General features: G+C 55.1%; 1 protein-coding gene across 9 annotated transcripts in view; it reads left to right on the forward strand.

The window, feature by feature from the left end:
- The window catches only part of IGSF9B (immunoglobulin superfamily member 9B), a 151,244-nt gene that overhangs the window by 56,698 nt on the left and 70,692 nt on the right, over window positions 1-23,854 (forward strand). The window contains exon 1 of one of the 9 annotated variants that reach the window (XM_039496564.1): window positions 7,978-8,113. The exons of the other annotated variants lie outside the window; for them this stretch is intronic. The gene's annotated coding sequence lies outside the window, so the exon portion shown is untranslated. Of the gene's footprint in view, window positions 1-7,977; window positions 8,114-23,854 lie in introns of those variants that run through there. 9 annotated transcript variants of the gene reach the window in all.

The following is a 23,854-nucleotide window of genomic DNA, read 5'->3' on the forward strand; positions in this document are numbered from 1 at the left end:
GTGAGGGAAGGAGAGGAAGCCAGGATATCTCTCGCTCACGCTGACAGGAGGCACGCTTCCTGTAGGTTTCTTTCTTCAGCTGCTTTTCACTGGGCCAAAGTGGCTTTACCAGACCTGCCACTCAAGGGGGTGTGTGTGAAGTTTTTCCTGATTAAAAGCCCTTCCCTGTTTTAGTGAAGGTGCAATAGGATGTGGTCAATGCAAAGTGTCCAGTATATATATATTTTTTAAGAGAGCATATCTCATCCCCCTCTTTCTCTAGGCATAGGGGCTTTGGAGCAATCTCAGCCCTGCCCCGGTCGTTAATGGCATTTCTCCAGTGGCTTTCATGCTTGGATCCTGAGGAGCATTACACTTACTAAATAAGCCTCAACTGCTCCCTTTGTGAGGTGGGTGGTATCCTCTCCATTTTACAGATCAGTAAACTGAGATGGAGATTTGCTCGAGGTCACTAAGGCAGAGCTGGGAATAGAACCCAGGAGTCCTGATTTTCCCGTCTCCTGCTTCAGCCACTCAATAGCACTCCTTCTCACCAGTTGCATTGCCTCATTCATTTGGCTGTCACCAGCAAACCCCTTCAACTTCAGTGTGAGTTACGGTCTCTTAGCTCCAACAGCTGTGGATCCAGAGGTGTCTCTTGAGCCACCTGACCCTATTACGCCTTCCAGCCAGTGGTGACCAATAGGTCATATTGCTGAAGAGGGCAGATGACTACTTCGGTTCCAGCAAATGCCTTTAATCAAGGGAGCCCGATGGAAAACAAAATTCTTGACTTCTTGGCGAGCACTTAATGCTTGGAAGTGAGATTGGCATCTCCACGAATGAATCAGAGCAGTCCAGTGGGCTGCTGAAAGAACATCTATAGTAGCCCTTTTCCACCAGCCCTCCATATCAATTTCCAATTGCCTGTATGCTCATTGGATAGAAAGGACAAGAGCGGTAATTGACCAGGGGTCCCCTCTCCACTGCCTGAACCCAAGGCTGCAGCCCTGCAGGTAGGCAGTGGTTGCTATTAAGTGACCCTTTCCTGACAGCCACCACCATTATTTCCCCTAAGTATAGGGGAAAGCGGGCATCTCAGTCCCGTATTACTGTTTATTCTGGGTACTATGGTAGTACTTAGGAGCCCTAGTCGAGGACTACAGTGCTAGGTGCTACACAAACACCGAACAAAAAGACCAGACAGTAGCTGCCCCAAGGAGCTTACAATCGAAGACGCAAACCATGGAGACAGGCAGACAGATGGGTGCACAAGGAAGAATGGTTGCCTCTGTTAGGCTGATGTACTCTGAGGCCAAATACTGTAATGATATGAGCCCCCTGATAGGCACCTCTACTCTCCAAGTTCTCCATTGTTGCAGGGTCTGTTGCACCCTACCCCGATGGCAGGTATATGCTGTGTTAGGGATGTGATGTGATGGCCTCCGCCGTGGTTATTACCTGTAAGTTGGTGCTTCTCCCTTGCTGGTGTTGGGCTGCGCTTTGCATCTGTAACTGGTTCAAAGAATTGGCCAAGCCCTTTCCACCAGCTGAAATGCTGGGGTCTGCTGAGCAGGAGGTTAATTTGCAGGGGCAGGTCCAGAATGACCCTCTGTCTCATGGAGAGATAAAGAGGGGAAGTTCTTGTTGCTTAAAAATACCATGAATAGAATCTCTTCTTTGCTGGGGGGTGGGGGTGGGGAGAAGCACGCTGCCCTCTTCCTGAGTGGAAAGGGATGCTTAACTCTGCAAGTGCCATAGGGAGACCGAGAAACTCCCAGCTGGGGCAGTGCCTGCGTGTTAAACATGGGGAAACAGGAATTCTGGGGCAGAGCGTGTGCACTGATGGGGGTCAAGGGACTTGGTGTCATGCGTGTGCGCGGGTATGCATGCACGTGTGCCTTGGGGGGGTGTGTGATGAGTGAGTAGAGTAGACGTGCTGAGTGAGTGTACTATGAATAATGCGTGGGAGCAGACTGTGAGTAGACTGTGCGTGGGGCGGGCGAGCTGTGTGTAGTGAGTCTGCATGTTGATGAGGCTGGAGTGCCATTGTGTGTATCATGAGTGAGTCTATTGTGGATGGTAGGGGAGTGCGTGTATGTGCTGTGTATAGTGAGCTGGTGTGATGTGTGAGTGCACTGTGCATAGTGTGTGTTCTTTCCGTGTGCTGTCCCAGCTTTGCGCAGGCAGCTGACCAAGTAGACCTTGAGATTACTACAAAGGGTTAAGGCAAGGTGCCCCAGCATTATAAACACACACAAACTGGAATAAACAATTTACATCCTACTCTACATGTTTGATAACATTTATCATTTTTGTTTGTTTTGAACAAAACATCCCTATTTATTTCCTTAAACCACCTTCTCTTGTACTAAATTAAAATGCATTTGTACCAGCTGAAATATATTTATGTAAATATTCCATGCCTAGTATGCTAGCAAGAGCTTTGTCAGGTTTGTGTACTGAACAGTGAACTTGTCAGCATTTGCTTTAATACCTGGCCTAACTTTGGTTCTTATCCTCTGCGTTAGGCCTCAAATCTTGCATCAGGCCTGGTGCTCCAAGCTCTCTCTCATGCACAGTGAGGGCCGTCGGGGTGTCCCCTGTGCATAATTGTCCTGTGCGCAAGTGGGCCCGTGAACATGTGTATGTGTTGTGTCATGAGTGAGCATGGTAGAGGTCGGTGCACAGCAAGGGCCCTGAGTATGTGTCCTATGCAGTGTGTGGAGGGGTCATGTGAGCGCAGGAGGTGCGTAAGGAATTTCTCCTTGGGCTCTCAGGCAGGGCAGGCTGATGGGGAGAGCTGTCTGTGGAGGGCTGCTCTGTGTGATTCTTTAGAGCAGTGGTTTTCAACCTATTGCCCGCGAACCTCTGGGGCTCCACAGACTGTCTGATTTCCAAATGGGTCCACACCTTTGTAGGGGTCTGAAAATGAAAAAAGGTTGAAAAGCACCGTCTTGGAGGGATGCCTAGCCAGGCCTCAGTCCTGGCTCTGGAGAGCTGTTCTGTATCCTCTTGGGATTCCTCCATGTGCATCATCTCTGCTGGTGCAGCCCAGCAAGGTCTTACCCTTAACCTGTGGGTCTGAAGCCGGACAGAGCTGGGCAGCTGTCTGCATGAGCCTGACATGCGATTTTGCGTTTCTGCAGCTCTTCAGCAAATAAATGCTGCTGGAACTGTGGGCAGGTGCGTATGTCCCTTGTTGTTGCTAAAGCTGCTGATGGCTCATCACAGCATGCAGTAGATACTGTTCTGGAGTCTTCTTCGCATCCCCTTTGATAAGTGTCAGTCCTCTTATGTCACTGATTGGAGTTCTTAAGGGCAGCACTATGTCGCCTTGGCTGCTGTCTTTGCTTCTCTTCCCCCTTTCTGCCTGTTTCTGGCCTCTGCAGCCCTCCCCAGGATCTTGAGGAGTGGCCAGTTGGCAGTGAACTGATCCAGTGCGGTCTCCGCTTTCTGCTCACCTCTACGTGTCCCGGATGAGGAAATAGGTGCTGAGGAGTCACACGGTGACAGCAGGATGCTGTGCTGTGACTGCCTTGGCTCTGTGGTCCTGCCCTTGGCCTGGTCTCTCTGAGCGCTATCCACGCGTCTGCACTTTGGCTACTTGGGGATCTGCCCTTCTCTGTCCATCTGTCTTGCTGCAGGGCGGAGGTGGGTGTGTAGATGTCTCCCTTGTGTTCTGTCTCCTGCCCAACAGGAAGAAGGAGAGAATCAGGCTACAGGAGACAGGGACGGTGGGCTGGGCTCTGCCTGTTACAGTGCCTACAGTGCTCTCAAAGACCTGAGAAGCATGAATGATGGGAGAAAGCATTGTTATCCCTTTGTTTCAATTGGGGAAATTGAGGCATGGAGCGGGGCCGTGCCTTCCATGAAGTCATCTTGTGAGCCAGTCGCAGAGCTGGGATCAGCACTGACGGACCCTGACTCCTGATCCTGTGCCTTAGTTAATTACAAGACTTGGCGATTATCCTTGCCCTGTAAGGTGACCCTCCCCTGCCTTCCCAGGGAATTCCCTCCCTTATCCCCAGCTCAACCCTCTTCATGTAAATGAGAATCACTGTAGCTGAGGTCATGGCATGGCCCTGAGGCAGACCATCACTCCATCCCTGTGGGATGCACTCAGGAGCTCCCTCCAGCTGGAGAAGTGGCCCTTCGCAGTGCAATCTCTCAAGACTGGGCTGGTAACATTGGGTGATAAGACTCCGTGCTGCTCCCCTTCCAGTGTGGAGCCCCATGACTTGGCTTTGCAGATCTCCCCCCTGAGAGCTCTCCATCCCTTGTCCTGGATCAGAAGCTCCGATTGCAGGGCTTAACCAGCAGGGACCAGAAGGATCATTTAAGGCCTTTGCTAAAAGCTGTGGGTTCCTCCCCCACTGAAAGTGGTTCCTAGTGCCACGCTCCTTCCTTCCTACAACTTGGGGACTCCAGGGGAAGGGAGGGCAGCCCGCCACCCCATCCCAGCTTTCAGAGATGGCTAGGAGGCCCACACCATGGCTTTAGTAACAGCGTGGGCCCCCAGAGTGGGAGAAGGTATGATGCAAGGAGTGGTGAACTCAGTGGGCTTCTGATATCACACCAGTTTCATAGAGGTGAGGTTCTACTGGGTTCAGTGACGTTACTGTAGCGGTCATTGGAATAAGGCCGTATCTGTCAGGGAGCAGCAAGGGGAGGGCATCTGTAAGGATAAAGTTGTGGGTGGTTTCCTCATCCTTGAGGGTTTGGAGTGAAACCCTGACATTTCTCTATACAGTCTGCAGGAGCTACTCTGGCTTTGTTCTCAGGTTGCTCCTCTGGTGCTACAGGGATCATCGCCGGTGGGGCTGCTTAACTCAACCAAAAGGGACTGCAGAAGGTGATGCTGAACTCTGAGCCCCGGGGTCTCTGAAGGTCCTGGCTGCCCCTGCTGGAGCAGTGTCTCTTGCATGAGTTAGAGCACAGGGGGCTGGGAAATGGCATGCCAAGGACTCGGTGTGGTGTTCCATGCCTTGGATATCAACACCCTCCTGGGTGTTCATGAGAGTGTTTGGACTGGGACCAGTCTGCCAGGATTGGGCATCTGGCCCCGTGCACCTGGCAGGGTGTTCGGTGGGAGGGCTTGGCAATGGGATTTGCACTGAGTATAACTGGGGGAGCTCTGGAGTCAGCACATCCTAGGTCGTATGCTTTGGGGACATGGCTTTCTCCCTTCCCCTCGTGTGTCCCCAAGGCCTGGGGGCTCAGAAAGAGAGGGAGGCGCGTGGGTGGCTGTCAGACTGGGAATAAGGGCAGATTGTGGTGGTGGTGGTTTGGTTTAGTTGCATGTTGTAGAAAAACCCACCCAGTGAGGTCTGGGTCCTGGGACATCCCTGTTCCTCTTCTGTGCTGCAGCCACAAAGAGGAAACCTCTGGATGGCACGTGGAGTTTGGGAGAACTGGGGCAGGCTGGGCTATTTCCACATCTATCTTTTTAATCTTTGCTCAGTGGCTGAAGACTTGGGGGATCTTTTTCTCCCCCTCCCTGATGCCTAGCAGAGGGACAGTGGGGACCAGTAATTCCCCAACCTCCGCGGGGAGCAAAGACTAATCTGATTTATCTTGATTACTTCCGAGCCTCTAATCAAAGAGCAATGTAATCGCCCAACCCCAGTGGCAGTGAATGTCTCTGCTGGAGTCCCAGCCTGGTAGCATCTCGCTGATTGGGGAGGGGCAGCTTGTGCCTCTTGCTGCCGCTTGTGATCCTCAGCGAAAGACTCATGAGTGAAAGAGGCCCCATCTCCCTCCATGGCCTTAGCGCTCTGTCTAGCGAGAGGCCTGGCTACTCCTCGCTTCCGTGCATGGGGGCATCCCTCCAGGGAGAGACCAGAGGAGGCAGGGCTCTGAGAACCGCCCCCTCTGGAGCTGTGGCAGTGGCTCTGAGTAGGGGATTGAGGAGGTGGGTGCGTGGCTGGGTCCGCTGCTCGGCCTGAGGTGCCCGTGCTGGCAGAGGTTGGAAGCCGAAGTGGGGGCAGCTGGCAGGTGTCTAAGCTGGTGGAGTACAAAGTGTTTGTGTCGGAGTTATTAGTTTTTGGGTTGTAAAATCGCTGTGTCCGGAGTTGCTGTAAACATGAGCTGGTTTCATATGTCCTGGCAATAGAAACCACCAGTATCTGGTTACCGGCGTTTGCAGGAGGCAGACAGGCTCTGGCTCAGCTATAGGTTTCGTCACACCCCATGTGCACCCACTGAGCTGGGCCTGCTCATACCTGCTTCTCTCCTGTTTCCTCAAGGGTGTTGGGGGTTCATTTCCATAGGGTCCTGATGCACCCGATGCTAGAGCGACCCCACTCTCCCAGTGGGATGGGGTCTGCTCTGAGTGGGGAGAAGAGTTTGTGTGAGTGCAGCATGCAGACAGCTGGATTCGCTGGGGATGGCTGGGTCTAAAGCAGGTCTCTGACCCTGGGGGTTGTTTCCACTTGACTTTCCTGCCGCAGCTGATCAGTGCTGAGTTTAGGAGTGGGGGGAGCTGGTGGATGAGCACGGCCGAGTGGCTGTAGGGGCAGCCATGTAGGCAAGCATGTGTGCGCTTCCTTTGTGTCCCACCGCCCTGGAGGTGGATCCCAGGGGATGCTTGTTCGCTACGGGCTTCCCTTCCTGCTCTGTGCAGATTTGGCTACCAGACTCCAGCACTCCTGATTGTAGGGATGACCTGCATGCGCCCAACTAACGGCTTGGCAGCTGTCACTGTCTCACCAGCAGAGCAGAGCGCTGCCTCCCTTAAAGGCACGGTGCTCATATTCAGAGGGAAGAACGATCATCTCGTGCATGCCGGTTGGAATGTTAGTGCTGCAAGGGGACTAGGACTGATGCTTTAGAACAGGCAGCTTTGTGCTGTTGTGTTGTGCCTGGGTCAGTGTTGTGCTATTCTTAGCAGGTGGGCGTGTGCTGTGGCTTGGGTCGGACAGGGGAGGGCCAGGATGTGGGTAGCCTGTGGCAGAATACTAAGGCCCTCCTCTGCTGCCCTTGAGAGGCACCGGTATGTGGGGATGGACCTTTGCCATGTGCATCTGGAACTAGGAGAGTGCTGCCACAGGTTGTGGCTGGTGGCAAGTTATATCCTAAGGGGAGAGTTGGGTCTGGGACTAATGTATGAGATGGGGGCTGGAGTTCTGGCTTCTACTCCGGCTCTGTCTCTGATCTGCTTCGTGGCCTCTAGGGCAAGTCACCGCCCGTCTGTGCCTAAGTTTCCCCATCAGCGACATGTGGATAATGCCAACCTCACCAGGATGCTGCGGCTTAATTCCCAGCTGCAAAGCACTTGAGGACCTTAGCACAAACCAAACCTCAAAGCGAATCCATCGATATCAGCGCAGCATCTTTGTGAGCGTGCTCCCTTTCTGTGCGTTTGAAGGGGAAAGGAGCCCCCCCCCCGGAATAGGCAGAGCAGTCCTGTGGTAAGCAGTGGGTCTCTGACCACGTTGGCTGGGCCAGAAGGCATGGGGCATGAATCCAGCAGCGGGACTTGCTGAGGATGTGGAGTCTGTGTTTTGGAGGTGTGATGGAGTCTCCACCCTGCACAGGACTAACAGGCCTTAAGATGGTCAAATAGGCCAATTAACTCTGCAGGCTGCACCTGGTGGAGGAGGAGCCAGGGAGGGAATTGAAAGCTGGCTCAGCTGTGCAGGAACAGGTGGGGACCATGAAGCCAGGTAACAGACAGGGCAGTCACTCCCTGGGAGGAGGGTTTGGAGCTGGTACACCTGGAGAGAGAAGGGGAACCAGAGTAGAGGGAAGCAGTCTATGGAAGGAGCCGTGAGGGCTGGGAGAGGAAAGCCAGGAAATGCTGGGTTGAGGGTCCCTGGACTGGAACCCAGAGCAGAGGTTGGGCCTAGGTTCCCCTACCACCCACAGTAGGTGTGGCATAGACCTGAGGCAGTGAATGGGAAGACTGCCTAGGACTGCTGACGGAAAGACTTTGATATACCCCAGAAGGGGGGGGAAATACAGAGTGACCTGGCTGTGGGGCTGAGTCACAAAGATGACGTTGTGGTTCCTGGAGCGAGAGGGGCTGTTGACCAGGGAGAGAGAGAGTTGGAGCAATGACATGCAAACCATGGAAGGGGATGTTGGCCTCGAGAGAGAATCCCCAGAGCGACCAGGAGACACCAGCGCAGTGGTGAGTGGAGCACCCCGTGGCAGGAGGGGAGCGGTTAGAGGCTTTGTCCTTCAGGTGCTAGGTAAGCATGGTCTGTTCTTTGGAGGTCGCTCCAGGAAGAAGCAAGGTACCATGGCTGCTGCTTGAAATGAGTAAAGGAGAAGAACACCAGTCTCTCGATGGGTATTCGGTGTCCAGTAGTTTCTGATCTCAAGGCTGTGTGTGTTTTGAGCTATAGGTGAACACCTAAAAACTGCAGCATTTGGCAGTGTGGTTTCTGGGGGAATTTTATTTTTAACAACTTCCGCATTTAACTCAGCAGAGGCAGCATAGTCTAGTGCAGTGGCTCTCAAACTTTTTTACTGGTGACCCCTTTCACACAGCAAGCCTCTGAGTGCGACTCCCCCCTTATAAATTAAAAACACTTTTAAAAATATATTTAACACCATTATAAATGCTGGAGGCAAAGCAGGGTTTGGGGTGGAGGCTGACAGCTCGCAACCCCCCCATGTAATAACCTTGTGACCCCGTGAAAGGTCCTTGCTCACTAGACCAGGGGGTTCTCAAACTGGGGGTCAGGAACTGTACTGGGAGTCAGGAAACCTGGGATCTGGCCTGGCTCTGCCACTGACTAGCTGTGCAGCCTCGAGCAAGTCTCTCATTCCACCCTTTGTCTTGCCTACCTAGATTGCAAGTTCTTGGGGCAGGGGCACTGTGTGTGTGTGTGTGTGTGTGTATGCATACTGTGCCTAGTGCAAAGGGTCCCTGATTTCAGCTGGCACCTCTGCCCTACTGCAATGACTCCCCCTTACATACTTAACTATAGTTTACCAGAGTTATTTCTCTAGGAATTGTCTTGATTGTATAATCCCCGTCTCTCATTCATGTGGCCTGGAGGGTAGTGGTGGGGACCCGCAAAACAGCATTTTGGAAAGAGATGGTGGGTGGAAGATACGAATGCTGTCCAGCATACTGGCTAGGAAGGCCTAAGGACACTGCCGTGATCTTGTACTCTCCGATGGTGCCGGGGGAACTTAAATGCAACCATAGAGGAGACATGATCTTACTTAAAGGGTCACTGGTGAAAGCCCTGTCCCCTCTGCTGCATGGTTCTCTGCTTCTGAAGGAGGAAAGGGGTTTGAACCTGAAGCTTTAGGGAGCCTGGTTACTCTGAACCTGATGCATAGATCATTTAAGCTGTCCCCTCTGGTTATTCCAGGTCTTCCCCTCCCTCCTTCTCCCATTTCTGATGTGTGACCTTGAGGCAAGTCACTTGACCTATGTGTGTCTCAGCCAATCCATCTGGAAAATCAGGTTAAAAAAGCAGGAATCTTGCTGCAAACCCAGATGCTGCTTCTGAGCTGAGGCAGAGAAGTGAGGAGGGAGGGGGAAGGTCCTTGGCTGTGAGACCAGTGGGGCTGTTATCCTGGGTGATGGATTCAGCCAGAGGGGGGGCAGGTATCAGGGAGGCAGGTGCCCTCAAAAGGACACAGAGACCCCACCAGCAGTACAGCCAGCCAGTGTTCTGGTCGGGAAGAGCAGGCAGCCTGCAGAGTCAGCCGAGCTTCCTCAGTAGTTCTTTAGATGACTGAGCAGCTAATTGCAGCTTTCTGTCATGTGCAGTTTCTAACTGGCTGAGCAAACCCCCACCGCTCAAGCCGAGCCACTCGCTCCTGTCATTTTCCGCTGGTGATGTGATCTGGGAGGGAGGCGGATGGACTCCAGCTCTCTGCTACCCTCCTAGTTAGCAGGGGTGGGGTTCTTGCCATTTTACAGTCTCTCCCTAGAGCAGATCCTCCTGCATTCCAGTGCCTCCCCCGATGAAATGCCAGTGGCTTGTCGTCCCCGATCCCTGCAATATTCTGCCTTCAATGCTGTGAATGGGATGTGTCAAAGCAGATTTCATCTCTGCACTGTGGGATGCTTGCACTGCTCTGCAGGGTGAGAACCGGCCTCTTTGTTACTGCTCTCTGAGAGCTTTGGGTTGGGCTGATGCTGCCACCCTGGGGTATGTGTCTGGTGGATAAATCATCACCACCCTGGGGTTGGGTAGCAGGGCGCAGCTGGGCTCTGTGGCTTGTGCATCTTTCCTCTCGACTCTCCAGAAACTGGGCTACGATTGGTTGGGGGTGGAGGGGAGGGTCAGGTCCAAATGGGTCAGCGGTACCTCTGTGCTGATTGGTGGAGGTGCCCGCAGGGTCAAGGCTTCCAAGCCTCTGATTGGTGATGGAGTGGGGAGGGGGGGCACACATCTGTCACTGGTCTCTTGGCCCCTGATTGGTAGGGAGGCCCATCTCTCAGGCTTGTTGTCCGAATCCCAGCTGGCCCTGTGGAGTGGCAGAGTTGGTCAGTGAGCCCGTTAATTACTTGTGGATGGCAGGGGGCCCTGTGCACATCACGCTCCGGCGGGATGGTGCTTTCACGTCCTCTGAGCTTTCCCGTGACCTCAAGTGAACCTTGCGATTGTGCTGGCTGAGCGCGGAGAGATTGCTCCAGCGTGCTGGACGCGCCGGGAGCCTCTTGCTGCACGGCGTCCCGGGGCACCAGCGGAGCATTAAGGGCGCAGGCAGCTCTGCGGGCACTGGCACTGGGGAATGGAGGGAAGGCTCATGTCACCATTCAGGCAGAACTGATTAGGGCAGCATGTTTGTCTGCTGCTCCTCTCTGGCTTCCCTGGACTGGTGTCTCATCCATTATCTGCCATATGGGGCTTTCAGGGAGAAGGCTTGGCTGCCCCGGGGCAGGGCCGGGGTTCATTTTACCCGATTGCATGCCTGTGCTGTGCTGGTCCGCGGGCAGCGTGCGTAATGAGTGTACCAGTTGCCTGGTATGGAGGTAAAGAGTCTCCCAGCCAAGCCCCTCTGGCTGCGTGAGAATCCCTCAGCCTCGCCTTCTCCCTGGGTGGTTGGGGTTATCCCCATTTTCACGAGGGAGGTTGAGCACAGAGAGGGGCAGGCCAGAGATCTGTGCACCCAGAACCAGGAATGTGACTTGAGGATCTAGACTCTGAACCCGCTCTGCCCTGCCTTGTCAAAGTCGGGCATAGAACCCAGGCGCCCTGACTCCCAGCCCACCTGCTCTAAACATGGGACCCCACTCCCCTGCCAACCTTGCACTGTTTCAGAGGCCCAGAATGCGCTCTCGTATGGGATTAGTAGCAAGAGGATGGCAGGGTTGAACCTTTGGGGTTAGCGGCAGCCCGTCCAATGAAATGTCCTTTTTCTTCCACACTTGTAGTGGAGCTTTCAGAGATTCTCTGTTATTAGGTGGGTCCTGTGTGCCCAGCTGGCTGAGAGAGAGTCTTTCTGCTGGGCTCGATGCACCTTTCTGGAGCCCTTTCTGCCTCTCTTCTCCCCCATATAGCAACTTGGCACCAAAGTGAGAACAGCTGCGAGGCAGAGCCGGTGACAGAGCGTTAATGCTCCTGTTATTGGACACTGTCTGAAGTGGGACCTGGATTCACCCCACAAGTGGAGTCCCATGTGCTTCTGTCAGAGTCTGGCACCCTAGAAAGATCTGGGGGTTGGAGAATCGGTTGAACTGCTGCTGTTGGCCCCTGGTGGAGAGGGAGGGAGCCAGCATTGTTGATAACCCTGGGAACGAGATGGCTGAGTGGAGCAGTGGAACCCAATTCTGAATATTTGAAGCCTGTAGGCATCCAGATGAGCTGAAAGGGCTGTCGTTTATGTGTCATGGGCTGGGTGGCTCTGCTGGGATAGGCAGAGCAGCTCTGAGTGCATGCCCCTTCCCCTCTCCCTCTGTCAGCTGAAGGGAGTTTATGGGGAGGCGCAGGCTGGCTAGGTGGAGGGACTGCAGGAGCTCTGAATGCCCAACATGTCTCTACTGGACCAGGGTGATGGGAGATGTGCCCATGTACTAGGGAGCCTATGGAAATACAGCAGCAGGGTGTCTCCTCCCTGATCTCGCTAGTGAAGCCTTGCTCATGGACTCCTATTTGTGAGGCAGGTGTTGTCTCCACTTTAGAGCTAGCGGAAACTGAGGCACAGAAGTTGGGTGTGTTGGCCAAAGGAGCAGAATGAGTCTGTGGCAGAGGTAGAAATGGAACCCAGGAGTCCTGACTCCCAGTCCCACCCTCACCAGTTACTGCAAAACAGTGCTTCCCTTGGAGCTTGAAGTAGCCCCCAAGAATCCTGATGTCTAGGCTCTCCAGGAAGGAGCTTGCAGCGGAATCCAAGGGACCTGACTACTTGGGCTGCTGCATGCTGCCTGTTCTCTCTCGGGACTCCTAAAAGGCCTTGCCACAATAGCATGTGCGCACGGTTGTGTTGTGTTCTAAAGCTTGTTAGAAGGACCTAGACCGAGCATGGGACGGGCATGCCTCACATATGGACTGAAATAACCCCATGAAATGTTCAGAGCCCCTAGTTCTGCCTTTCCTGTCATCGCTGATTGATGCACCCAGCCACAAATACAGTACCTGTCACTGCACATTCGCTCTGCTCCACTGTTCCATCTGTCATGTCCCAGCTCAGGGTCTGACGCTGCAGTCCACAACTATGGCTCTGTGTTGATGTAAAGGGTTGGACATCCCTCATGGCCACTCTGTGTCCTGGGAGCGATGGGGGTGTTCGGCGTACTCACGATGGGGCAGAAGAGCCATGAAGATGCGTCCACCAGGATGGTGGGGTCCAAGCTGTAAAAAACGAGAGGCCCTTTCTCTCCCCACCATGCCCCAGAGAAGTGAGAGAATCCACAATGCAGGTGTGAAATCAGCTACCAGAGCTTTCAGAACACCTCTGAGACCTGAATGGATCCTACAACAGACAGTGTCTGCTTAGAAAGATGCTGCCTCAGATGTGATGCTCCCGCCTCCTGCTGCTGGCTTGTATTTCAACCAAATGGGCTGCAGAGTGCAGAGGACCTACTCATCCTTTGATTGGGGGGAGGAGAGGGGGCAGAGAGGGGAGGGGAGAGAAATGGAAGATATGGGGGGTGGGGAGAGAGGAGTGGAGTTACTTCTATTGCATATGCACTGACCTGCCCAGGAGCAGCAGGGCCTGTTTGTGTGTGGAAGTTCCATCAGGGCCATGTTTGAAGTGTGATCACCCATGCCGCTCCTGCAGCGTTGGCATACATGCCAGCCCTGCATTTCTCTGCCCACCATGCAAAGTGGCGCTGGCAGAGTGGTACTTGTGCACATGATTCACAGAGTTGCTTATACCTTTTTGTACCCATATCTCTTCTGTATCTCTCTGTATGGCCAATCGCAAGCATTCAAAAATCACGTGTCAGACCACAGAAATCATGAAATGTTTAAATACCTTTGGGATTTTTTTCATTTGCCCTCTGGCTTTTTAATCTTTAGGTCCCGTATGGGTCGTGTTCTCAAGCTTTTCTTCACAAACACAAGGGCCAGAAACTTACTTTGTAAATGAAAGCTGAAATTCTCACCTGACCACATGCCTTCAGGAGCTGGGGCTTTGAAAAACAGCCAATATTGTGATACTGTAAAACTCTGGGAGCTGGCAATGCTGATCTCTCCAGCACCCGTCACTCTAGTATCTATAGCGCTGTGCTGTAAATGGCAAGTTTTTTGGAGTGCACCATGGGTATGTGTGTGCATTTTGTAGACTCAACAGGTACCTAAAAAATGTGACCCCACCCTGATCTGGCAGAGTTACTGAAGAACCCTCTGCTGTTGTGGATGTCCCATTTCCATGATCTCTTTTGCCAGATCACAGATGTGGTTAAATGCCTGAAAGTATCCTAAATGTGTGTAACTGCGTGGGACTGTCCCCAAATGTACCGCTTGGGTTGGAGGTGCAGTTAGCTTTCCCCCTTGTCCCTCTTCCCTGCCGCAAGGGCATGGGATGCTGGCATCTCTTGCGAGATTTCAAGCCCTGTGCTCCTCGCCCTCCCTCGGAGAGAGGAAGTTACTAGACTGGAAGGCTAATTCTGGGCTGAGGCCGCTAATGTGCAGACAGAGTGAAACTTGCTAGTGAGATGGGGGCATCTAGCCAGGTATGTGAACCAAGCAAGAGAGGGAATCCAGAGCGAAGAGCAGGGCTGGGGGTGAGAGCAGGGATCCCCATAAGAACTGGGTGCTGATAATTGTAATGGATGGCAGACAGCTTTCCTCATGTGGAGGTGAAGCCTAGCCCTGCATGGGGTTACCCCACTGGCTTTTCGATTAGATACCGGCACTGCAAGCTGCCAGAAACTGACCTATTTTCCTTCACTCACATCTCAGCACTTCCATTCCAGAGGCTATTGCAAGGCATGTGCATGCTGCCCACTCCCTCTGTGCCAAGCCTGTTTGGGCAGCAGTGGGCACGAAGCACGTGGCAACCTGTGAGGGCAAAGTTGCAGGTGTGTGTAGTGGATCCTGCTGATCCACGGGCCCTGCAGGTGAGAGAGGACCAAGCCTATCAGATGGCTCTGACCTGCCTGGACTCTTCCTTTCCCTTCTCGGAAAGAGGGAGTGGGATTTCAAACCCGGCTCATGGTGTTAGCCCAGGAAACGGCTTACAGCTGGGCCCCCAGTCACTTGGTCCCGGCTCCATTTGAAATGGGGATGTTTTTGAAACACCCCTGTGCACCCATGGATGCCTTTCGCTTGCTCAGGCTTCCTTGTGCGTTCGTTTTCTTGTTTGTTTGTTCGCTCTTCCCACACTCACTGTCCTTTCCCACTCGTTCCTTCCTTCTCTCTCATGCTCATCCATTCTCTCTTTCTCCATTCATTCTTTTTCTCCATTTGCCTTGTTGGTTCTCCCGTTCCTGTGTGTTCACTCATCCGTTCTCAGCTTTGCTCTTTCTATGTGGCTGTTTCTCCATTCACACACACACTCCCATTCCCCTCTTGTTAGTTAATGAGCTGCTTCTTGGAGCTGAAGTTAACCGCCTCTGCTGCTTGTGGGTGGGCTGTGAATCTTCACGCCCAGCTGACATTGGCTTCCCCTTGGCTCTCTTCTGATTGGCGGGGGATGGAAATTCCTTGCTTTGGCCATGCAGCCCGGAAAGGGCTTATTGCCAGGCCAGTTAGGAGGGAGGGAGGAAAAGGGAGCATTTACCTCTGCATGGGACAGTTCTTGTCTGTTCTGCTCATCTTTCCAACAGAAAAGGGGATGGTGCAGTCTGTCCCCTCCAGCTTAGCTGCTGCCACCTTATGGAAGGATTCCAGGTCCCAGAGTCTTCTGCAGGGATTTGTTCCATCGTTTCTTAGCTGTCCACCTGCCTTACGTGGATGACTCTGATTATACCCTTTGGTCTTAGCCCCCCTCCTGGCCTGATTTCCAGAGAGCCGGAGCACCTGCAGCTCCTGGTGAAGCAGTGTTTCTTCAGCAACTTGGAAAATCAGGTTGTCTTTGTCTGGGGCTGAAGGATGGGACGGTTATCTTCAGAGATGGATTGTCGTGTAGAGGTGGATGGCAGGGACGTCTGTCGAAGAGAACTCATCACCTCACTGGGCACAGGATAATAGCTGAGGCTCATGAATCCCCTTTCATCTGGTGATCCCCAAACACTTTCCAAATGCCATCACCGATCAATATAGTGCCCTGGCTCTTCCTATCCTGTTCAGAGACACGCGTCCTGCCTCTGAGTTTGCAGGCTCAGGCAGCGCGAGGTGATGAAGATAGGCCAAGGAAGGGGGTTCAAGCAGTGCAGCATAACGGACGGAGTCTTATGGAGGGAGCAAAGCCTGTTGAATGCTGGTGGATTTGAGAAGGGGCTGAGGCAGGAGGGGGACTCCAAGGGGCGGGATGGGGTGCGGGGAGAGGGCTTTGGAGGAGGTGCGTGAGGAAGACAGACCCTTCCAGGCACAGGGAGGTGAGAAGCATTGGGGGCTGGGCTCAAACCCCTCCTCCTAACTTCATTCTCAGTGACAGGGAGCCAGTGGAGAGACGTGAGGAGCAGGGGGTGGGGGAGACATTGTCAGAGCAATGGAGGAGGAAGCCTGCATTACTTGCTGGATGATGGGAGAGGGGAGGCTCCAGAGAGAGGGGTTAGAGATGGCATGGCCTCTTGCCCCTGGCATCGGGCCACGAAACACATGTTGGCTCTGGGAGTGTGGGGTGTGTGTGTGTGTGAGGAAGGAGTGGGAGGATCCTGGCTGTGAGGGGTGAGGAAAGGGGGTCCCAGACAGCCCTGAGCTCAGGTGCCAGGGAGGATGGTGGCAGGAGAAGGGGTGAGGTGGGCAGAGGGGATCTGCGTTTGCGGTGCATGGTTTGCGGAAGCAGCGGGGCACCCCCGAGGAGAGACTGGGGAGATGGCCACAGGCTGAAGAGGGAAGTGCAGAGCTGTGAGTGTTGCCAGGATAACACCAACAGCCAGAGCATGGGAGGTCACTGGCACAAGTGTAGAGAAAAAGACGGCGATGAGGGAAGAGTGCGAGCAGCTGGCTCACCAGCACCCCTTCCTGCAGCACCCTGGGTCTTCCCCAGACGGCCAGACAGTCCCTGAGCTGGGCACTGTGTTCCCCTCCTCCCCTCCCTTCCTCTCACCTGCTCAGAGGCCTGCCTGCTGTGATGTGTTAGGGAGGATGGTGTTAAACTGGTGCGGGCTATAATTAAATGGCTCGTTATTCTGCTTGCCATCCTCTGTGCCTTCAGAGCCGGGGGCAATGGCTTCCTTCCAGACGTCACTGGTCCCTTTGTGTCGGGCCTCAAAGATACACGGCTTGTGCTATTTTTTTGTCTCTCGTCTGTAAAAGCCTCTTTGAAGCTGCCTTGGAGAATGGGCTATCCTGTCCCAGCCATTCAGCAGTCCCTGAACAGAAAGACTTGACGCATCAGGGCTGGTGTCATCCTGAACGTGAGACTGTTGCTTGCAGGTTGTGCATGCCAGCGGGGAGAGCTTCCAGCTCCTGCAGTCCCAACCTCACTCAGCAGGAGGCACTGTAAGGCATAATGTTAGGAATCACAGAGCTGCTCCGGCACATGGCCCCCGTCCTCTCTTGACCGATACCCTAGGCAGGGCAGTGAGGAAAAGGTGGTACCACGGTGTTGGGTATCCGTCCTGTGGATAGCTGTTGCTTGTTCTTTCCTCTCTGCCAGGCCCTGCAGAAGCTGCTGCTGCTGCTATTTCTTCCCCTTTTGTGATGAGAAGATTGAATTACCAACTTCCTGCGAGGAAGGGCCGTGAAATACAATCCAGTCGAAAGCAAATTACAGTTGCTAATCGTGCCGAGAAACAACCCAGAGGCTGGCTGTGAATGGCCACGGTGGGGATCAATCAGCTGTCTGGCCTGACATGGCACTGGGGGATCTGCTTCCAGTCGAAACTCACTTATTCCCAGCTGGAGCCAGGTGGTGGGCTGGGAGCTCCTCCCTCCTCTGCCCTTGGTCCCTTGCCATCAGAGCAGCGTGGGCTGTGTTCTCATCAGATCTAAGCTAAGCAGCGTCAGGCCTGGACAGCAGTCAGATGGGAGCCCACTGGCTGTGGCAGGAAGTAGCACTGGTCATGCTTTATGCAGTGCTCTTCCCTTGAGTCAGCACTGAAACCAGTACCCCAGCATTGAGGGTGGTGGGGGCAGGGCATTGCCTGCTGTGCTCCCGCAGGAGCATACGTAGCTGACCACAAAGTGGGCTTTATTGGCTAGCTCAGTTCTTTGCAGCCACATTCAAACGCGATTGAGTCCTTCAAGAGAGTCCCTTCCGGGGCTGGATTGGTGGAGCAGCGTGCCTCAATGTGGAGTATGCTGCAGCAGTGCAAGCTTCAACGAAGAGGACTTCTGCCAGGCTTGCGTTCCCCATGCTGAAGCCTGTTTGCTGTGTGGACGTACCCTCGGCTGGGGAGGGTGGGAGCATGGGTCCTGCTGTAGCGTATGACAGAGGTTGCGGCTTTTCTTGGGATCCCCTGACCCTGTGGCTCTCCATGTGAGTGCTGTAGTTGGTGCCTTCCTGTCACTCCCCTTGAGCACTGTAGCCCTGTTCGCGCAGGGTGGGGACAGCATCTGCTGGCGTGGGGTAAGGTACAGTTTGCAGCTGGTTGGTGTTGGTCCCTTCCCCTGCAGCTGGCCAAACTGCACTGAAACCAGAGGGGTGTGAGCTGGTTGGAATCTGGCTCTGAAACAGGTTCAGCAGCCGTGGGGAGAGACTTGTTTTGAATGGGGCACATCCATGCGCCCCGATCCCGAAAAGCGGGAGTGGAATCCTCAGACCTGGAGTGCAGCAGGCGACGTTGGGACATGAGCGCTAGCAAGGGGTTACCCTACAGCCACGCTGGGAGTATTGGCTCAGCAGGGCTCTCCTGGCCAACACCCAGCGCCAGGCAGTCCCCTTGCCTGGTGATGCCAATGACCAAGCTTCCTAGGATGGGCACCGTCGTTGGGTCTGCCTGGCTTTAGCGGAGGAAGGACTGGGCCCTGTGCTATGGCATTGCTCTCCCTCCCTGCCCCCCCAATGCCTTTCCTGGTGTCCCTTCCAGGCCGGGCCAGCCCAGCTCCTGCTTGTAGCCGGTGGGGTTCAAGGCACTTCCTAGTCTCTCAGCCTTCCCCGCAGAGCCCTGTTTCCTCTTGCTGTGGGGGCAGCACTCCAGCGTCCCCACGCTGGGTTGGGAGCAGGGCTCTGCTCTCGGCGAAGCCCCCTGAGCCGGGTTTAGCTTCCCCAGCTGTGAGCTCCTGGAGGCAGGTGCTGAGAACAGGCGCTGCTCCCAGCACACGGCGTCCCTGGCTGAGGGGGCTGTTTGCTTGACAATGTGTGTGGGGGCAGGAAATGAGCGTGATTGGACCAGACGGAGATTAAAATTCAGGGCAAGAAGCCGGAGCTGGCGGAGGGAGCTGCTGGAATCGGGGGAGAAGGGAGCTGGTGCTGTCAGTACCAAGAGCTGCTAGTGCTGGGTATGTGGGGCTGGGTGATAGCAGGAGGCTGCCACCTGTGGTGCTTTCTCCCTCCGGCGAGGCAGCCTCTGGGTCTCCTGGCCCGATCCTGTGAGGTGCTGAGCACCATCCACTCCCACTGACTGCAGGAGGCTCTTGCACTGAGGCTGTGTCTGAGGCGTGTAGGCAAATATCAAAGCCTTCTTTGGCTGCTCTTTCACGCACGCTGCCCACACCCTTTGGGATGGCACGGCTGAGGCCTGGCAGACTCATCCCCCCAGAGCTCCTGGGTTGGATGGCATAGGAGGCAGTACGAGACCACTGGCACTACCAGTGCATGTGGTGGTGTCGTTCCCTCCCTTCCAGCCAGCCCCTCCCCTTGCCCTTCTGCCGCTCTTGCTGGCCGAGCGGAAATCTGAATGCTCCTCAGGTGAATGGAGGGTCTGGTGCTGACTGGAGATAAGAGAGCTGGGGACTGTGCCAAGGTGCATCAAGTCCTACGCGCGCTGGCAGGGCTCCAGCTGTGTGTTAGGGAGACACTGCAGCTGCTGCGTACCGGCGAAGGCTTGGATGGGCTCCGAGCTTCTGCACTGCACAAGCTGCTAGCTGGGGAACACTGGGCTGGCGAGGACGTGGGAACCTGCTCACTCCCTGTTGGGCGGGGGGCAGGATGGATGCAAGTCCTCGGTACCCTGAGACTTTGGGGCCTGGTGAAGAGGGCTTGCAGATTCTCCTGTGAGGCACAACCTCTGCCCCCAGACTGGGGTGGCTGTCAAGTTTGGGGAGACCAAAATCCTGCAGCTCTTGCTCAGCCACTCATCCCCTCCCCACCCTGCAGTTAAAGGAGATTAGCATGAGTGCAGGATTGGACCCTCATCCAGGAGGGCTGCTGTGACGAGCCGGGGAGCCTGCCCCTCCTTCCTCTGTCCCAGCTCGGGCTGACACAAGGTGCGCTCACCATTTGAATGTGGTAGCTGCTGTCCCATTTAGATGCGGGGAGATGGTTATACTGTGGAGCCAGGCAGGTGGTTGGGGGACTCTCTGGGCAAACCCTATGATTTCTCCTGCTGGAAGGAAGGCTGGCTCGGACCAGGCTCCTGGGCAGTTTGATCTCAGATGCTGGCTGAGGCCCAAAGAAAACGGTTTGGCCTTCAAATGCCCTATGCAGACCCCGGCCCCTCCCTCTTGCTGCTGCAGTGGCTGTGCCGTATCTCCGCCAGGCTGTGCGGAGCCTGCTGCGGCATCTGAAAGCAGGAGCCACTCCAGAGCTGTGAGGGTGCAGCTGGAGCCAGCCTGTGGCTAGAAAGCCATGATTTTGGTTCCTCACAGAGTGGGGTGGTTGCATTGTGGAGGAGAGGGTAGTAGCACAGAAGGAAAGGTCCCAGGGACACTGGAGTGGGAGAGGAGGGATGCTAGTCCCAGGACCCCCTCAAGGCATTGCAGATTTCAGGGGTGGAGTGGCAGCTGAAGTCACCCCATCAGTTGATGAGGTGCAAAAGCCTTGGCCTCACTAGAAATGCAGTGATAATGAGGCCCAGGGAGGTGCAAAGAAATCCTGCACAGGTGGTGTGAAGCCCGGGGATGGGATGGTGATGAGTGGTGAAGGCTGCAGCTACTTGCTGCGAGGCTCCCCTCTGCTTTTAGACATGTCCCCGCTCCCTGGTGGTGGTCTGCAGCCATGCACCTGTGGTGTGTGCATGACCCAAGTGAGCAGTTACCCTCCCAGGCGAGAGACATGGCCCCTCCATGCCCACATGCTAGGCACCCTATCTACCGCTCAGCACGCGCGCACACAGCACAAACCCTTCTATTGTCCCCAGGTCACTCCTAATACACTTGCACCCCAACCACCCCTCTGCCATGCTTCTGCCTGTTATGTCATCCCAGGTACGTTCCTCCTCCGGCTACAGACCCCATAGCCTTTACCGGGGAGCTGTAGAGGTGCTATGCTCATGGCTGGTGGCCTTGTGCGATCAGACTGGTGCATGTTTTTCCCTGCACTGGCGCAGTTTTCAGAGGAGCGAGTCTTTGGCTGCTGCCTACGCTATCCCAGCAAGCAGCGGCTTGCCACGGTGCCAAATCCACCTGGGTCCTGCGTCCCCAAAGTGACTTTGATTATCAGCCTGCACAGGGGTCCCCAGGGCCCCGTGGGGGCCGTGTGCTGGTTTACGTTTGTGTCTGAGCCAGAAATAACCAGTGATCTTACTCTCCTGTTGTGGAAAAACAGTGATGTCACTATTGGCCAATCAAAGCTGGCCCTGAAGAGCAGAGCGAAGGATCTGGGAACATGCCTCCCTGAAGAATGAAGATTCTTCACTGGCAGAGGCAGCAGCAGCCTGAGCAGCTTCCCGGCTGCATGCGGAAAGGAGCCTTTTCACGCTATAAAAGCTCCGATACCCGAAGCCGCAGTACCACGGAGCCGCTTCCCTGATTCCCCAGGCTCTGGCTTCTGCAGGATCCAGGCAGGAGCTGACTGAAAGGAGCTTTTAAAAACCGCTGTTCTCCTGCCCCTGGGAGAATGGAGCGGGTTATAGGGGAGCTCACAGCAGCCCTAGCCCCTTCCAGCAGGCGTCTCTGCAGGGAATGGGGCAGGGCACTGGTTGTGATGTGGTAGACAGCTTCTTAAGCCCCAGCCTGGCTTGGCAGACATCTTCTGTAGGGGTGCTAGTTTTGGGGGAGCTCACAGTTGTTGTAGTTCCAGCATTTCACTGTAACAGATGCACTGGGGGGGCGGCGCTGGCTGCGGCAAGTGGCTCAGAGGAACAGCAAAGCTAGCCTCTCCCAGCAGCGGGTGCTGCGGGGCATGGTGTAGGAGCAGCAGGGGGCTGCTAACAGCTGCTTTGGCCCTGACTTGGGTTGGTAAGATTGTGCGGAGGCTGGTGGGGTGAAGGTTGTGGAATTTCTAGGTTGCAAAGGGTTTTAAAGCTCTCTCTGCTTGCCTCTGTCATGCTGAGGCTGGCTGGCAGAGGAGACTGGCCCTGTGTGCCATGAATATGGTACCCCTAGGCCTTACCGCACAGCTCCTGCTGTGGAGAGACCCCTTGAATGGGCCTGTGCAGGGTAGGGCTGTGTGGGCTCCCACCCACCTCCCAGCGCTTTAGGAGAGCAGCTGGTTCTCCCTCTTCTCTGAAGCTGGCTCAGAGGATGGAAAAGGGGGGGAGCGGGTGTGCCACAGCGAGCGGGTGTGAGCCCTGCACCTTTCCTGCAAATCCTGTACCTGCTGTACCACTGCACTACCCCTGTGATTGTGCAAAGCCTGGAGGGGCCATGTAGGGGAGGCAATGTGGCCTAGTGGATAAAGCATTGGACTTGGACTCTGGAGATGTGGGTTCTGTTTCTGGCTCTGCCACTGGCCTGCTGGGTGACAGTGAGGAAGTCCCTGTGTCGCTTTGTACCTCAGTTTCCCCATCTGGAATTGGAGCGAAGGAGGCTGATCTTTGTAACACACTTTGAGCTCTGTGGATGAAGAATGCCAGGGCTTGCTTTTACTTGACTGTGAAATACAGCCTGCCCTGGGGGGAGCATAGTTGTTCCACATTGAAATTGCAGAGGGGTGAGTTACCCCCAGTAGAAGTTGGCCAGAACGTCAGTGGCGCAATGGGCCTTTGGTCGTAGGGTTTATCTGAAAGATTGCGCCGTCAGCAAACTAGCACCCCCTAGGCTCAGCCCTGGGGCTTTTGGGTCAGAGCTGACTCAAAGGGAAGCGCCACCTGCTGCAGCTGCAGCACCATTCTCTGCAGCACGTGGGTCTTTCTCTCCTGCAGTGACCTGACCTGACCCAATCCTGCTAAGCCTGGGGGGAGTCTTGTGTTTGCAAGGGGAAAGGGGTTAGCTGCAGGCTCCGGATAGCATGTGGGAAGGGGCTGGCAGCAGGCTTGGGGAGAGATGGAAAATGCCTGTGTTTGGACTGGGGGGGCTAGCTTTGGTCTTTAGGAGGAGTGATGTGGCTGGTGCAGGTTAGTGGGGTATGGGGGTAAGTCTCCTGGCTCTGGGGAGATGCATGTGGCAGGTGGGGTGGCTGCGAGGGTAGGACAGGGCTGGCTCAGGATCTGGGGGTGGATGTGTCAGGTGGGTTCCTGGGGTGTCCAGTTCATCGAGCAGCTGTTTTAATGACGCTGTCACCGCTCACTGGGCTGAGCCCGGGTGGTGTCAGCACTTTCCCTTTTGAAAGGCCCGTTCCAGGGTTTTGTAGCTCCTTGCGGTAATTGGCTGGCGAGGCGAGTGGGTTTATGAATGGATGTCTCCCCTGCTGAAGGGAGGAGAGGCGTCCCTGCAGATGATATAAAGCAATGCAGAGCTGATAGAAGAGCTGTGCATTTCCTGCCTGCACCTCCCCTTCCTCCTCCTCCTCCAGAATGGGAGGCAGGGGCACCTGCATGTGGGAGTGGGGAGCGTGGGAGGAAGGTCACCTTGGAGGGAGTCTCCATGAGCAGGGGGGGCGGCTGGGTAGTTGATAAGAGGCCTATGTGCTCAGGGGGAGCAGGCCTCGGGGGGGCAGCTTTGGGGGCTGCCCCCTCCCCTGCCATGCTTTATTGTGCTAGGCCAGAGCACAGTCTGCTCTCTGCGCCCGCAGCCTGGTCTTTCGCACTCGCAGGCAGAACTTCGAGATGGGGCCATCAGTAGGCAGCATCTATCCATCATGTTCGCCCTTGCTCTTTTTACACTCCCAGCCCCCGGTGTCCCCGGTCTGCTCCCCTTCCTTTCTGAGTCAAGCGGCCAGCCCTGGGCATAGCAGCTCGGAGATGTTCTGCAGCAGCCTTTGGGCATGCTCAGTGGCTGCTTGTGGCTCCCCCAAAAACGGGGGAACACACATAACAAATCTGCCCAGCTAGCAACCCCGGTGATCCAATGAACCAAACAAACAAACCGGTGGCTGCAGGGCGAGCTGTCTCCTTGGCCCGGCTCTGGTGAGCTGGGGAGGGGCGGCTTCGGTGCCCTTGGAGCAGATGAGGGACTCAGCCCCCTCGGCCAGAGTTCTGGGACTG

The sequence above is a fragment of the Mauremys reevesii genome, linkage group 12, assembly GCF_016161935.1.
Source record: "Mauremys reevesii isolate NIE-2019 linkage group 12, ASM1616193v1, whole genome shotgun sequence".
Lineage (NCBI taxonomy): Eukaryota > Metazoa > Chordata > Testudines > Geoemydidae > Mauremys > Mauremys reevesii.